This window comes from Antechinus flavipes, chromosome 2 (genome assembly GCF_016432865.1).
Source record: "Antechinus flavipes isolate AdamAnt ecotype Samford, QLD, Australia chromosome 2, AdamAnt_v2, whole genome shotgun sequence".
In the NCBI taxonomy this organism is placed as follows: Eukaryota; Metazoa; Chordata; class Mammalia; order Dasyuromorphia; family Dasyuridae; genus Antechinus; species Antechinus flavipes.
In genome coordinates, this window is record NC_067399.1 from 320,176,032 (window position 1) to 320,192,781 (window position 16,750).

The 16,750-nt window shown below is 35.4% G+C and overlaps 2 protein-coding genes across 3 annotated transcripts in view; one reads left to right on the forward strand and one right to left on the reverse strand.

The window, feature by feature from the left end:
- Positions 1–15,808, reverse strand: part of LOC127549525 (acyl-coenzyme A thioesterase 1-like) — a 28,540-nt gene extending 12,732 nt beyond the window's left edge. The window contains exon 1 of the mRNA XM_051977643.1: positions 15,792–15,808. The gene's annotated coding sequence lies outside the window, so the exon portion shown is untranslated. The remainder of the gene's footprint in view (positions 1–15,791) is intronic.
- Positions 10,727–16,750, forward strand: part of HEATR4 (HEAT repeat containing 4) — a 102,459-nt gene continuing 96,435 nt past the window's right edge. Inside the window, exon 1 of one of the 2 annotated variants that reach the window (XM_051977640.1) lies at positions 10,727–10,809. The gene's annotated coding sequence lies outside the window, so the exon portion shown is untranslated. Of the gene's footprint in view, positions 10,810–11,120; positions 11,212–16,750 lie in introns of those variants that run through there. The other variant, XM_051977641.1, reaches the window with a different exon arrangement.

A 16,750-nucleotide genomic window follows, 5' to 3' on the forward strand; every position in this document is an offset into this window, starting at 1 on the left:
TACTTGTTCACCAAGAGGTTTTGAGTTATTTGGGGTGTTCATTAGGAAATAACTCAATAAGGGAATGGATTTGATGCTTCTGCCATATTATTTCCTATGTTTTAACAGCAATTACCCTTTTAAATTAGAGCTTTTGTGATTTTTTTAATGGCCATAATTTTTTGCATCTAGAAGTCTCAGAAAGACTAGAGATAGGATGTGATAACCACTATGGTCCCTCTGGGTTTTGAGTTGAGCCTTTATCAGCATCTGGGCAATATAAAGGCATATGATCTCCAAAGACTTTATGGGGTAGGGTAGTCACAGCTGCTAGATGGAATTTGTAGCACTAAAGAAAAGGTAGCAGCATCCCATATTGGGGTATAAATACTGAAGAGAGTTTCATCGCTTTTCCTCTTTATACAGAGATGTTTGGGGACCTAAATTTAGCCACATAGCTATATATAAATATTTATGTCCATGATGCAAAATCAATTCATTCCAAAGATTAGCATTTGCAATTTTAAAAGACCTAAATACAGACACAACCTTATAGACATCAATACATGTTAGGTTCACTTTTTTTTCCTTTTTCTTCTGTTTTTTTCCTTTCATGATTTTTCCTTTTTGTTCTGATTTTTCTCTCCCAACATGATTCATAAGGACATATGTAAAATAAAATGAATGTACATGTATGACCAAAAAATGTTGTTTCTACATATAATTGGGGAAAATAAAAATTAAAAATAAAAAGATTATGTGATAATCAATTGTGATGGACTTGGCTCTTCTCAACAATGAGGTGATTCAAGACAATCCTTGAATAGCATCCCAATAGAATTGGGATGGAAAATGCCAATCACATCCATAAAAAGAACTACAGAGATTGAATATAGATCGAAGCATACAATTTTCACTTTTTTTGATTCTTTCTTTCTTGTGGTTTTTCCCTTTTGTTCTGATTCTTTTTTTTTCTTCACAACATGATTAATATGGAAATACGATTAATAGGATTTTGCATGTATAACCCATATCAGACTACTTGCTGTCTTGGGAAGGGAAGGAAAAAAGGGAAAAAATTATGGAACTCAAAATCTTATAAAGTGAATGTTGAATGAGGTGATTTAAGCCAATTTCTTTAGATTTGTGATAGAGAGAGCCATTTGAATCCAGAGAGAAGACTGTGGGGACTGAATGTGGATCACAGCATAGTATCTTTCACATTTTGTTGTTTGCTTGCTTGTTTGTTTGTTTGTTTTTTTTATGCTGCACAATAAAAATAATAAAATAATGATAAAAACAATAAAAGTAAAAAGAATTGAAAATAAAAATGATAAAAGTTAATGTTGAAACTGTCTTTACATGTAATTGGAAAAAATAAAATACTATTTTAAAAAATAAAACTAACACATTGATATACAGGAAGAAAAAAAGAAGTATATATAGGTTCATGAAACTTGGGATCCCAGACATGCTGTGACCTTCATTAATAAGATGGCTGCTTTCCTTGCTCTCCCTGCCTCTGGTCATTGACTTCTACTGATTTCTGACTTCACAGAGAATGTTGACTAGACTCAAATGGCAGTTTAATCAAAAAATTCTTAGCATGGGTTCTATCAATAAAAAGTTATTAAAAATAAATAAATAAATAAATGATTTCTTAGCTTCTCCCTATCTCTGCATCTCCATCTCTCTCTTACTTACTATCACTGACCCCTCAGCCAAATTGCTTATGCTCAGGTGGCCAGATGGGGAGGGACAGCTAATAAAAGACCTGCTCCCAGGTCATGAGAACTGCCACTAAAGTAGTGAATGTATGAATGGTGTGGTGGAAACAGAATGAAGGGAGCACCTGAAAACTGGACTTCAAACCAAGCATCCAGTGGCCTTCTCTCAGTCTTCTCTACAGCATCTGACATTTATTTACTACAAACTCTCAGGATTTTCCTGACATTGACTACTTGGATCTCCTACTTAGGAGGAAAACTATTAGCTCAGAGGATAGGGTGACAGGTCACATTCAAATCTGGCCACAAATGCAGAAAAAGCATTTGATAAAATACAACATCCATTCCTATTAAAAACTCTTGAGAGTATAGGAATAAATGGACTTTTCCTTAAAATAATCAGTAGCATCTATTTAAAACCAGCAGTAAGCATCATATGTAACAGGGACAAACTGCAACCATTCCCAATAAGATCAGGAGTGAAACAAGATTGCCCACTATCACCGTTACTATTTAATATTGTATTAGAAATGCTAGCTTTGGCAATAAGAGTTGAGAAAGAGATTAAAGGAATAAGAATAGGCAATGAGGAAACCAAATTATCACTCTTTGCTGATGATATGATGGTATACGTAGAGAACCCCAGAGACTCTACTAAAAAGTTATTAGAAACAATCCACACCTTCAGCAAAGTTGCAGGATACAAAATAAACCCACATAAGTCATCAGCATTCTTATATATCACTAACAAAACCCAACAGTTAAAGTTACAAAGAGAAGTTCCATTTAAAGTAACTACTGATTATATAAAATATTTAGGAATCTATCTGCCAAGGGAAAATCAGAAACTTTATGAGCAAAACTACAAAACACAAATTAAGTCTGATCTAACCAAATGAAAAAATATTAAATGCTCTTGGATTGGGCAAACAAATATAATAAAGATGACAATACTACCTAAACTAATCTATTTATTTAGCACTATATCAATCAGACTCCCAAAAAACTATTTTGATGATCTAGAAAAAATAACAAAGTTCATATGGAAAAACAAAAGGTCAAGAATTTCAAGGGAATTAATGAAAAAAAAATCAAATGAAGGTGGCCTAGCTGTACCAGATCTAAAATTATATTATAAAGTAGCAGTTACTAAAACCATTTGGTATTGGCTAAGAAATAGATTAGTTGATCAATGGAATAGGTTAAGTTCAAAGGACAAAACAGCCAATAACTTAAATAATCTAGTGTTTGACAAACCCAAAGACCCCAGTTTTTGGGATAAGAACGCATTATTTGACAAAAATTGCTGGGAAAATTGGAAATTAGTATGGCAGAAACTAGGCATTGACCCACACTTAACACTGTACACCAAGATAAGATCAAAATGGGTCATGAACCTAGGCATAAAGAATGAGATTATAAATAAATTGGAAGAGCATAGGATAGCTTACTCTCAGACCTGTGGAAGAGGGAGGAATTTATGACCAAAGAAGAACTAGAGATCACTATGGACCACAAAATAGAAAATTTTGATTATATCAAATTAAAAAGGTTTTGTACAAACAAAACAAATGTAGACAAGATTAGAAGGGAAACAATAAACTGGGAAAACATTTTTACAATTAAAAGTTCTGATAAAGGCCTCATTTCCAAAATATATAGAAAATTGACTCTAATTTATAAGAAATCAAGTCACTCTCCAATTGATAAATGGTCAAAGGATATGAACAGACAATTCTCAGATGAAGAAATTAAAACTATTTATAGACATATAAAAATATGCTCCAAATCATTATTAATCAGAGAAATGCAAATTAAGACAACTCTGAGATATCACTACACACCTGTCAGATTGGCTAGAATGACAGGGAAAGATAATGCGGAATGTTGGAGAGGATGTGGGAAAACAGGGACACTGATACATTGTTGGTGGAATTGTGAACACATTCAGCCATTCTGGAGAGCAATTTGGAACTGTGCTCAAAAAGTTATCAAATTGTGCATACCCTTTGATCCAGCAGTGTTTCTACTGGGCTTATTCTCCAAAGAGATACTAAAGAAGGGAAAGGGTATGTGCCAAAATGTTTGTGGCAGCCCTGTTTGTAGTGGCTAGAAGCTGGAAAATGAATGGATGCCCATCAATTGGAGAATGATTGAATAAATTGTGGTATATGAACGTTATGGAATATTATTGTTCTGTAAGAAATGACCAGCAGGATGAATACAGAGAGGACTGGCGAGACTTACATGAACTGATGCTAAGTGAAATGAGCAGAACCAGGAGATCATTATATACCTCAACAATGATACTGTTTGAGGATGTATTCTGATGGAAGTGGATCTCTTCAATAAAGAGAGCTAATTCAGTTTCAATTGATCAAGGATGGACAGAAACAGCTACACCCAAGAAAGAACACTGGGAAATGAATATAAACTGCTTGCATTTTTGTTTTTCTTCCTGGGTTATTTCTACCTTCTGAATCCAATTCTCCCTGTGCAACAAGAGAACTGTTCAGTTCTGCATACATATATTGTATCTAGGATATACTGTAACCTATTTAACATGTAAAGAACTGCTTGCCATCTGGGGGAGAGAGTGGAGGGAGGGAGGGGAAAAATCAGAACAGAAGCGAGTGCAAGGGATAATGCTGTAAAAAATTACCCTGGCATGGGTTCTGTCAATATAAAGTTATTAAAAAAAACAAACAAACAAATCTGGCCACAAACACAAGCTAATTGGATGACTCAGGGCAAATTAACACTGTTTCCTTCAGTTTCCTCAACTGTAAAATGGGGCTAACAGCACCTTCCTCTTAGGATTGTTGTGAGGATCAAATAAAATACATTTTTTTAAATAAAAAGGCATTTTGTACAGTGTCTGGCACATGGTAGATGTTTAGTAAATGTATATTCCTTCCTTCCTACTTGTCTGCTTATTCCTCCATTTTTTTCCTTTTTTGACTATCAAGATTGGGAAATCGTAAATAAACTCCATCCATTCAAGCAGACAGATTGTTATTTAGATGAAAAGATATAAGAAAATACACAAAAGTGATTGAACTCTTTGCTTTTTAGTGACATGCCAGAGAATGAGTAACCAATTTGATATGAGTTAAATTTATGCAATCATTTCAAATTTATTTCCATATTTGTCACTTTGTACAAGAAAAATCAGACCAAAAGAAGGAAAAATCATGAGGAAGAAAGAAACAAATAAAGAAACAAAAAGATGAAGATAATCTTGCTTCAATTCACATCCAGTCTCTATGGTTTCTCTCTGGATTGATTGGCATTTTCCAACCCAAGTCTAATGGATAAATAGATTTAAAAAAAAAAAAAAAAAAAAACATCCAGAAGAGGTCTCAGAAGAATATGACCACTGAGGTCCCTACGGATCTTGAATTAAATCTCTACTCAAAATGAAGAGAGCCTTAAGATATATTAATTAACCAAATGGAAAAAGATATACAAAAGCAAACTGAAGAAAATCACACATTAAAAACTAGAACAGGGCAAATAGGAGCTAATGACTTTGTGAGACAGCAAGAATCAATCAAATTAAAAAGAATGAAAAAAGAAAGAGAATGTGAAATACCTCACTGAAAAACAGCCATCCTGGAAAATAGATCTAGAAGAGATAATTTAAAAGTTATTGGCCTATAGCTGTACCTGATATAAAATTATATTATAAAGCATCAGTCACCAAAACCATTTGGTATTGGCTAAGAAATAGATTAGTTGATCAGTGGAATAGGTTAGGTTCACAAGACAAAATAGTCAACTATAGCAATCTAGTGTTTGACAAACCCAAAGATCCTAACTTTTGGGATAAGAATTCATTATTTGATAAAAACTGCTGGGATAACTGGAAATTAGTATGGCAGAAATTAGGCAAGGACCCACACTTAACACCATATACCAAGATAAGATCAAAATGGATCCATGACCTAGGCATAAAGAACGAGATTATAAATAAATTAGAGGAACATAGAATAGTTTATCTCTCAGACTTGTGGAGGAGAAAGAAATTTGTGACCAAAGATGAACTAGAGACCATTACTGATCACAAAATAGAAAATTTTGATTATATCAAATTAAAAAGCCTTTGTACAAACAAAACTAATGCAAACAAGATTAGAAGGGAAGCAACAAACTGGGAAAACATCTTTACAGTTAAAGGTTCTGATAAAGGCCTCATTTCCAAAATATATAGAGAACTGACCCTAATTTATAAGAAATCAAGCCATTCTCCAATTGATAAATGGTCAAAGGATATGAACAGACAGTTTTCAGATGATGAAATTGAAACTATTTCCACTCATATCAAAGAGTGTTGCAAATCACTATTGATCAGAGAAATGCAAATTAAGACAACTCTGAGATACCACTACACACCTGTCAGATTGGCTAAGATGACAGGAAAAAATAATAATAAATGTTGGAGGGGATGCGGAAAAACTGGGACACCGAATCATTGCTGGTGGAGTTGTGAATGAATCCAACTATTCTGGAGAGCAATCTGGAATTATGCCCAAAAAGTCATCAATCTGTGCATACCCTTTGATCCTGCAGTGCTACTACTGGGCTTATAAAAAAGCCCAAAGAGTTAATAAAGAAGGGAAAGGGACCTGTATATGCCAAAATGTTTGTGGCAGCCCTGTTTGTGGTGGCTAGAAACTGGAAAATGAACGGATGCCCATTAATTGGAGAATGGTTGGGTAAATTGTGGTATATGAATATTATGGAATATTATTGTTCTATAAGAAATGACCAGCAGGATGAATACAGAGAGGCTTGGAGAGACTTACATGAACTTATGCTAAGTGAAATGAGCAGAACCAGGAGATCATTGTATACTTCAACAATGAAATTGTATGAAGATGTATTCTGATGGAAATCCAAAGACAAAAAGACCTAACTCAGTTTCAATTGATCAATGATGGACAGAAGCAGCTACACTCAAAGAAAGAACATTGGGAAATGAATGTAAAGTATTTGCATTTTTGTTTTTCTTCCCGGGTTATTTTTACCTTCTGAATCCAATTTTCCCTGTGCAACAAGAGAACTGTTCAGTTCTGCATACATATATTGGATCTAGGATATACTGCAACATATTTAACATATATAAGACTGCTTACCATCTAGGGAAGGGGGTGAAGGGAGGGAGGGGAAAAATCAGAACAGAAGTGAGTGCAAGGGATAATATAAAAAATTACCCTGGCATGGGTTCTGTCAATAAAAAGTTATTTTAAAAAAAATTATTGGCCTACCTGAAGGCCATAAACAAAAAAAGATTCTGGATAGCATTCTACAATAAATCATTAAGGAAAATTGCCCCACTATTCTAGGGGGAATACTAATTGAAAGAATCCAGTGATCACCTTTAGAAAGAGATCCCACAGGGAAAAACCCAAATAACAATGTTGTGAAACTCAAAACTACAAGCTCAAGGAAAAAGTAATGAAAGCTACTGAATGAAAACAATTCAAATATCAAGGAGCAACAATGAGGATTACACAGGATCTGAGAGTTTCTACAATAAAGGATCAGAAGACCTGGAATACCATATTCCAGAAGATAAAGGACCTGGAGTTACAATCAAGAATTAATTATCCAAGGGGCAGCTAGGTGGCGCAGTGGATAGAGCATCAGCCCTGAAGTCAGGAGGACCTGAGTTCAAATCTGATCTCAGACACTGTCTAGCTGTGTGACCCTGGGCAAGTCACTTAACCCCAATTGCCTTAAAAAAAAAAAAAAAGAATTAATTATCCAGGGAGATTCAGCATCATCTTTCAGTAATGTCTTCAATGAAGTAAGATACTTTCAATCATTTCTATTGAAAAAAAAAGAATTAAACAGAAAATTTATTCTGGACTCAATCACATGTCTCAAAAAGAGCATAGAAAGGTAAATAGGGGGAAATATATATGTAAAATAGTAAATTATTTTCATCCCTAGATAGGAAAATAGTATCTGTAACTCTTGAGAACTGTATCTGTCATGGGGCAGACAGAGTGGGGCATCACATGGACTGAGGGTATGGTTGTGAATGGACTCTGATGTGATGACATCAAGTAAAAAAAACATTAAGTTTTTGTACTGGAAACTGGAACTGGAATGGCACTACTGGAAAAGAAGGAAAAAGGAGGTAAAATGGGACAGATAATTCACAGGAAGAGGTACAAAAGACCTATTGCAATCGAGCAAAAGAAGGGAAGGAGGTGAGCATTATCTGAAGCTTGAGCTCATCAGTTTGGACTCTAAGAGGGAATAACTTAATCATTTAGTTGGATATAGAAATTTATCTAACCCTGTAAAGAAGTAGGAGGAGAAAGAAGAAAGAAAAGGGAGGGAAAGGATAGAAAAGAGGGCAAAAACATTAGGAGAAAAGGTAAGAGAAGGGGGGGAAAGGTGATAGAAGAGAAAGTAGTGTATGGAAGGGGTTAAAGAAACACTAGTAAGAGAAGGAGGGAGGTAAGGTAATGAGTGGCATAGGTTAAAAAAAAACACAACTGAGGACAGGGTGGAAAGAGAAAACAAAAGTATATACAGGGAAGAAAACAGGATGGAGGGAAATACAGAGCTGGTCATCATAACTGAATGTGAATGGGATGAACTCTCCCATAAAATGGAAGCAAATAGCAGAGTGGATTAAAAACAGAATTCTACAATATGTTGTTTATAAGAAACACATCTGACACAGACATATACAGAGTAAAGGTAAAAGTCTGGAACAGAATTTATTATGTTTCAGCTAACGTAAAGAAAGTAGGGGTAGCAATTCCGATACCAGATAAAGCAAAAGAAATAGGAAAACCACTGAGAATAACCAGAAGACTTTCAACTGTGTTTTCCATCATAAGATATCAACTCTTATGAGTTGTATTTCCAATGTGAGGTGTTTAAATAACATTCTTTAACTTTAACAAAGGGCAGGGATTCAGGGTAAGTCACATCTAGTCTTGCAGTTTTAATTATCCCAGTTTGAAGATCTTCAACTAGAGCATCTTTGTCAACCAGTTGACCTCTGCCAATGTTTATAAGAGTAGCAGTGGGTTTCATTAGAACTAGTTTCCTTTTTCCAATCAATTTATGAATTTGGGGTGTCAGAGAAAGAGCCACCATTACAAAGTCTGATCGCTGCAGCAACTCATCCAACTTTCCCTGTAATGGCCTCAACCAACTCTCATATTTCTGGTATGTTCTGTTTGGTTCCAGACACCCACAGGTGGTTAGAGACTAGTTCAGTCCAATTAACAGATCTGAACCTCACTTTTCCTGAATCCAAGTTTGGCATTTTATCCATCACTCCACACTGGAATGAGAGCAGAGTGTTAGTCATGGTTTGCAGTGAATGCAGAATGAACCAAGGTGAGAGGGGTTTTGAACTCTGAGAAACCTGAGTTCTCCTCTTACAAACCCATTTTGGAGTATATAGGTGTGCTCACAAGTATTTTTTCTGATGATAAGTATCTCAATTTCAGAAAAGTCTGGAAAGACTTACATGAACTGATGCAGAACCATGAGAACATTGTACACAGTAACAAGAAGATTATGTGATGATCAACTGTGATGGACTTGGCTCTTCTCAACAATGATATGATTCAAGGGATTTCCAACAGGTATGGGATAGAAAATGTCGTTTGCATCCAGAGAGAGATCTATGGAGATTGAAAGTAAATCAAAGCATAGTATTTTCAACATTTTGTTTGTTTCCTTTCTTGTGTTTTTTTGCCCTTTTAGTCTGCTTTTTCTTGCACAATATGACAAATATGGAAATATGTTTGAAAGAGTTGCACATATTTAACCAATATCAGATTGCTTGCTTTCTTGGGGAGGGGAGAGGAAAGAGAGGGAAGGAGAAAAATTTAGAACACAGTCTTTACAAAAATGAATGTTGAAAACTATATTTACATATATTTAGAAAAATAAAATACCATTGGAAAAAAAAGACACGTCTTTTTTCTGGCCCAGTGCTTGTGGATTTGTTACCAATATATAATGGAATGAAAAATGAAAAATTACAGTCTGACTTTGCCTCAGCTTTATGGAAAGATTTTCTCATCAGTTTTTATCTCCATGCTCATTTAATGCCTCTGACTTTTGTAGTCCCTGGGATAAATTCCCTTCCCTTCCCAGCTGTCCTTTTCCTACTCCCATTCTTTAAGGCCTGGCTCTAATGGCACCTACTTTGTGAAATCCTTATCTATCATCTCCCTAGCTGCATGTGACCCCTTTTTATTCTTGCCAAGATTACCCACCTCATCTGCATTCCAGAACAGAGTAAACTACATACTTGTTAACTTCCTGGGTCTACCAAACTCTAGAAATTTATTTCTGAGGCAAATCTAAGGAAAGTGAGAGGTGCCAGAGGCTCTTCCCTTTATGTCCAATAGTAGATTTGATGCTCAATGCCTTCCTGGTCCTAAGGGCAAACGAACCTTGTTCATACATGATTATCATTGATATCATACATATCATACATACAAAGTGGAATCTATTTTGTACAGAAAACCTGGAAATACAGATATCCCTTGCACATTGCAGGTACCTAGGGGCACACCACCACCATCACTATCACCACCCAAATTTAGAAAATATTTATAAAAATTTTTGACCTTCCCTTTGTTCCAGAGAAGTCTGATATGTTGTTCACTTCCTTTATGGAGTATTAAGAGTACATTATTGTAAAATTTGGGTTAAGTATTAGGTCAGAGACTTTGTCATCTGCTATTCTTCCACAAAACTCCCCCCAAATTTCTATTTAATTTTTTATGCCAAGTTGTGACATATTGAAACCAAGATGGGGAAAGTCATGATGTCAAAGATATAACTGTAAATCAAATCATAGCAAATGGGATATAACTGCTTAGGAAAGGGTGTTGTTTCTTTGTTTCTAAAGGGATATTTGCTATAAAACCAAATTTGTCCTCAGATTAGGTCCTTAAATTCTTATAAAGATGATAGAACACAAAAGAAATTGCTGGTTGCTTGGAAACAATTGTAAACAGCTTCAGAAACAGGGAAGCTATTGCAACCTTAAAATACTAATTCTGTTAGTGTTGATTCTGCCAGGACATTGTGAAAAAGAGTCACTCAAAAGGTAAATCTAAAATACTATACTACTCTTCATTCCCATAACATAAGGAAGTTTCTTTTTATAAACATTTTTCACTTTCAGTGAAGCAAGGAATAGAAATTAAATATTAAAAATTGAAAGGCAAAACTTGGACTCAACAAGTAAATCAAACCACAGCAAATGAGACACAACTGCTTAGAAAAGGGTATTGTTTCTTTGTTTCTAAAGGGAGACTTGCTATAAAGCCAGATTTGTCCTCAGATTAAGTCCTTAAATTCTGACAAAGATGATAGAACACAAAATAAGTTGCTAGTTGCTTTGGAAACAACTGTAAACAGCTTCAGAAACAGAGAAGCGAATGCAACCTTAAAATACTAATTGTTAGTATTGATTCTGCCAGGACATTATGAAAAAGTCACTCAAAAGGTAAATCTAAAATACTATACTACTCTTCATTCCTATAACATTAGAAGGTTTCTTTTTTTAAAACATTTTTCATTTTTAATGAAAAAGAAAAAAACCTTTCTCACTTTTTAACATCAACTGATAGGAGTCAATATTTCCAGGATTTGACTTGAAATACTCAGAGCAAGGAATAAAAATTAGATAGTAAAAAATTGAAAGACAAAACTTGGACTCATACAGGTTCTTGGTCAGGGAAGGGAGAGCTGAAGGGAAGTTTGAGGCACCATTTCCTTCCCCTCCCCTCCCCTCCCTCTTCCCACCCTACCCCACATCCCACTCCAGGATTAGAGGTACTTTATATTACTATCTCTTATTTTAAAAAAAACAGAACTTGGAAAGAAGAAAGAACCCTACCATTGAAATGTATTATGGAAATAGGGAAGACCCAGGGTTCATCTTCAAAGGAGGATATGTTCATTAAAAAAAAAAAAAAGAAAAGAAAAGTTTCTACCCCAAAAAGTAACATGAAATGGATCCCTTCTCAGAGAGAATTTATAGAAGAACTCAAAAAAGAATTTAAAAATCAAATGAGAAACTGAAAAAAAACAAAAAGAATTAAAATAAGAACCATCCAAGAAAAACAAGATTATTTAAAAAGAAAAAAAAGTTAACCAACTCTTGTGTCCTGCTTTCTAGAGCCCCCATGCTGGGGTGATTAAAAATATACCATCTTAGTGGAGAAGTGATGAGGTAGGACTCCTGAGGACGGTGGAAATAAGGAGTCCATTTATCACAAGGTCTTTCCCCTTTTTATATCCTCATATCCTTAAGTAACCAAAACAACACTGAGCATGTGGGACCACATAAACAACTTGCTATCGTATGTAGATTGCCACCTGGCATCATTCTGCTTCAATCACAACACAGGTTGTCACCACCCCCTGACTTCTCAGGAAGGCAGAGAGCCTTTGGGAGAGATGGGGAGTTGAACCAGACGTTGTTAGCAGGTTCCCTCTGGGCTGAAGGGTCTTATACCTTACCCAGAGCTTCCCTCTACAACCGACTAGAAAAGGAGGTATAGAAACTCAAAGAGGAAAATGATTCTTTGAAAATTAGGCAAGAGGAAGCCAGTGAAGCTAGAAGAGACCAAGAAATAACAAAACACATTATAAAGAATGAGAAAATATAACAGAATGTGAAACATCTTTAAAAAAATGATAGATCTGGGGAACAGCTCAAGAAGAGAAAAATAAGAATAATTGGATTAACAGAAAGTTGTGACCAAAAAGAGAACCTTGACACAATAATGCAAGAAGTAATTCTTGAAAATTGTCTTGGAGTGATAAAATACGAGGAAAAAGCAGAAGTAGAAAACAATCCACTAATTACCACCTCACCAAGATCCTTTGAGGAAAACACACAAGAATATTATTACCAAATTTCAAAACCTCCATATCAAGGAGAAAATTTTGCAAGAAACAAGAAAAAAAAAACAATTCAAATATACTGGAGCTACAATTAGAATTGTATAAGACTTATCAGCAGTTATAATAAACGACCACTGGTCCTGGAATCATATCTGCCCAAAATCAAGAACACTAGGCCTGTGGCCAAAAATATCATATCCAAAAAAATTATCTATAATTTTGAATGAGAAAAAATGGATCTTCAACAAACTTGCAGATTTTCAGGACTTTTATCAACCAAACCAAAACAGAAAATTTAACATATAAGAATCAATATCAAAAATCAACATGGACAAACTGTTTAAACATGGACAAATTGTTTGTTATTTTTATATGGGAAATATATATTATAAGTTTAAGGTTCAAATCAACAATAGGTAGCTCAAAAAAAAAAACAGGCAGAGTTAAGATAAAAATAGTAATCATATTATACAAATGAGGTTCAGAGGCATTAAAGGCAGGGAGGAGGGCTCCTACTTCTGAAAACCTATTCACATTGGAAATGGGTTCAGTAGGCAACACTACATATATGTCATAAAGGGTATAACACATTTCAAAATCTATAAAGAAATAAGGGGGAGGGATAGGCAGAATTACAAGCTCTTCTTCCCCCTCTAATGCCTCTATGTTTATTTTTCCCTTTCACCTCCTTTGTATGACATGATTAGTATTTTTACCTTAACTCTGCCTCAATCTATCTTTTTGAGCTATTGTATTGTTGATGTCAATCTTAAACATGTTATGCCTTTCTCATGTAAAATAAAAAAAAATTGTCGATTGTTGAGTTCTTTGTGTTTGGGTTTAGTTGGCAGAAAGTCCTGAAAATCTGCAAGTTCATTAAATGTTCTTTTTTTTTCCCATTCATTATTATACTTAATTTTTCTGGATATGATATTATTGGCCACATGTTGTGAGCTTTTTCTTCTCAAAACGCAGCCAGGTCTTTTATTATCCCAATATAGCCCGGTTAGCTTAGAGGCCTATCTCTCTGCTTGGTTCCAAGAGCTCTCTCCAAATGTCTTTAAATCCAAAGGTCTGATCCTTCAGCCTCTGCCTCTGCTTTTCTTCAGCCTCCAGCCAGCTCCAGTCTTCATGTCATTCCGGTGAAATCTCGACTTGTAGCGTCTTCCTCTCCCCCCAGCCTCTTCGACTGGCCCATTGGCCTATTTATGCTCCTTCCAGAGAGAGGGATTATGGGTAGTTCTACTTAGTACCTTGTTTCAGGTTCTGCCCAAAACATCTTCTTGTAAGATTAGATCAACTCTAATTACTTAGCAGTTAGTAAGGATTCCAACATCTCCCCCTTTCTTTTGTTTTAAAACATAGGGGGTTTCTGAGGGGATACACATAAATCCATCAATATGGGAGGCATTATACATAATTTACATAAGCACATAGCAATATAACACAGGCTAGTAGTAATGTAACAACATAAATCGACTTGAAAATTTACACATGTCCATAAGTCCTAGAAACAGTCCAATAGGATTCCATTGTCCATTAGTTCATGTGCCAGGAATCTAATAATTCCTGTAAGCTCTGAAGTACTGCAAAAGGTCTCATCAACAATTTTTCATCTCAGGGAATCCAGTGATTCTTGCTGGTTTTTCAGGAACTGAAAGCTGAAGATTTTAAAGTTCTTTTGACAGTCTCATTGTTAGCCTTTTCCACCTGTGAAAATATAAGCAGATCCTCTTCCCCAAGCAATTAACCTATTTAATTCTCTTCTATTTACCAAGTTTGGGATTTCTCCTCATCATCTGGTAATTACATTGGAGTTGTTTGCATTGGATATTGTCTTGTTGTCTTAAAAAGCCTGTTTTCTTCCCAACTGTAATCCTGATTGCTTTTCTGTTGGTTGATGACATCAGAGTCCTGAATTTCTAAAGTCTCTCTGGGTGTAACCTCAGCTGCTATCATGCCCCACCTGTCCTTTGATTGATCTGTTGCTGCATTGTCTCCAATTGTTCTTATTACAGCTGTTTGTAAACGTCCCACAAAATCTGCAAAAGGTTCATTGGGACCTTGCTCTATTTCTGTGAAAACATTATTTCCATCTTTCTGTCCAGGGAGAGAATTCCAAGCTTTTATTGCAGCCTTAGAAATTTGCTCATACACTGTTATGGGATAATAAATCTGTTCTGAACTCTCTGCATACTGACCTTCTCCAGTTAGTTGGTCAAAAGCAACTTGTACAATAGCTCCTGTTTGCCTATTGCGTTGGGCTTGAATCCTACATAATTCATGAAACTCTGAAAGCCACAATAAATTTTGTCCCGGTTCAAGACATGTTTTAGTGATGGATTTCCAGTCATTCGGGGTTAGGATTTCATAAGACAAATTATCCAGTAACATCTTCACATAAGATGATGTAGCCCCATAAAGAGTGCAACCCTTTTTCAAATCTTTAATTTTTTCCAAATTAAAAGGAGTGTATTTTCTCTCTTTTTGACCTGAAGAGTCAATCTTTTCAATCACAGGATATATATTTATAAAATCAGATATATCTTCTCCTTCATTTTTTGCTTTAATTAATGCTTTTTCTAATCTTGTCAAATTCTGCTTTACAGGAGAAGCTGACTGTGTTTCTGCCTCTCTCCCTCCCCCTTGTTCCACCCATGAAGGGTTAATTGCGGGGGGAGGGTCATGAGATGTGGAATCACCTAATTCCTCCTGCTGTGAAGTATCATACTCAGAATTGTAATTAACTCCATTCTCATCTGATTCATCCTCCTTTTCACCTAGTAAAGTTGGCACTTCTTCCTCCTGTACTTTCCTTTTCATCATTCTATCACTTAAATAACTTCTTATAGCCAATTGTATTACATTATATGTATTAATTATTGAGTTAGGCCCATTTTTATCATAGAATTGACAAAGATCCTCTCCAACCAATTTCCATTCATTTAGATCTAATTCCTTATCAAGAGAGAAACAAGGACATATGTCCTTTACAGTTTGTAAAAGTTCAGTGATTTGCTGTAAACTTATAATTAAACCTTGGCTTTCCATAATTTTGACAATGCTCTCTAAACATTTTCCTTGAACAGAAACAGGCTGTTTTCTAAATATCTGTCCCATCTTAGATGAAATTCTACTTTAACTCTTTTAACAAAATTTCTTTGTTGTACTCACTCTAATTTCTGGGTTGAAGAGTCTTTTCCACTGGATCAGGATCAGAGGCTTTTCCACTTGAATCAGGATCGGAGCTTTTCCACTTGAATCAGGATCGGAGCTTTTCCACTTGAATCAGGATCGGAGCTTTTCCACTGAAATCCACTGAGGGGGTCTGTTTGTCCCACGTTCAGGGCGCCAAAATGTTGTGAGCTTTTTCTTCTCAAAACGCAGCCAGGTGATAAAAGTTCAGATCTTTTATTATCCCAATATAGCCCGGTTAGCTTAGAGGCCTATCTCTCTGCTTGGTTCCAAGAGCTCTCTCCAAATGTCTTTAAATCCAAAGGTCTGGTCCTTCAGCCTCTGCCTCTGCTTTTCTTCAGCCTCCAGCCAGCTCCAGTCTTCATGTCATTCCGGTGAAATCTCGACTTGTAGCGTCTTCCTCTCCCCCCAGCCTCTTCGACTGGCCCATTGGCCTATTTATGCTCCTTCCAGAGAGAGGGATTATGGGTAGTTCTACTTAGTACCTTGTTTCAGGTTCTGCCCAAAACATCTTCTTGTAAGATTAGATCAACTCTAATTACTTAGCAGTTAGTAAGGATTCCAACAGCCACAGGCTTAGTTCTTTTGATTATTGGTAGATATGATTCCAAGATTTGTGATCTTTTATTGTGGCTATTGATTGGTCCTGTAAAATTCTAATTGTAGCTCCAGCATATTTGAATTTTTTTTTCCTTAGATCTTGCAAAACTTTCTCATTGATCTGTGGGTTTCAAAATTTGGCAATAATATTCCTATGTGTTTTTCACAAAGAATATCTTTGAGGTGGTGATTGGTGGATTTTTTCTATTTCTATCTTCTATCATACCAAGACAATTTTCCTGGATTATTTCTTGTATTATTTGTCATTATTTTGTCTCTTTTTGATCACAACTTTCTCAGTCCAATTCTTATTTTCTTTATCTCTTTTTCAGATCTGT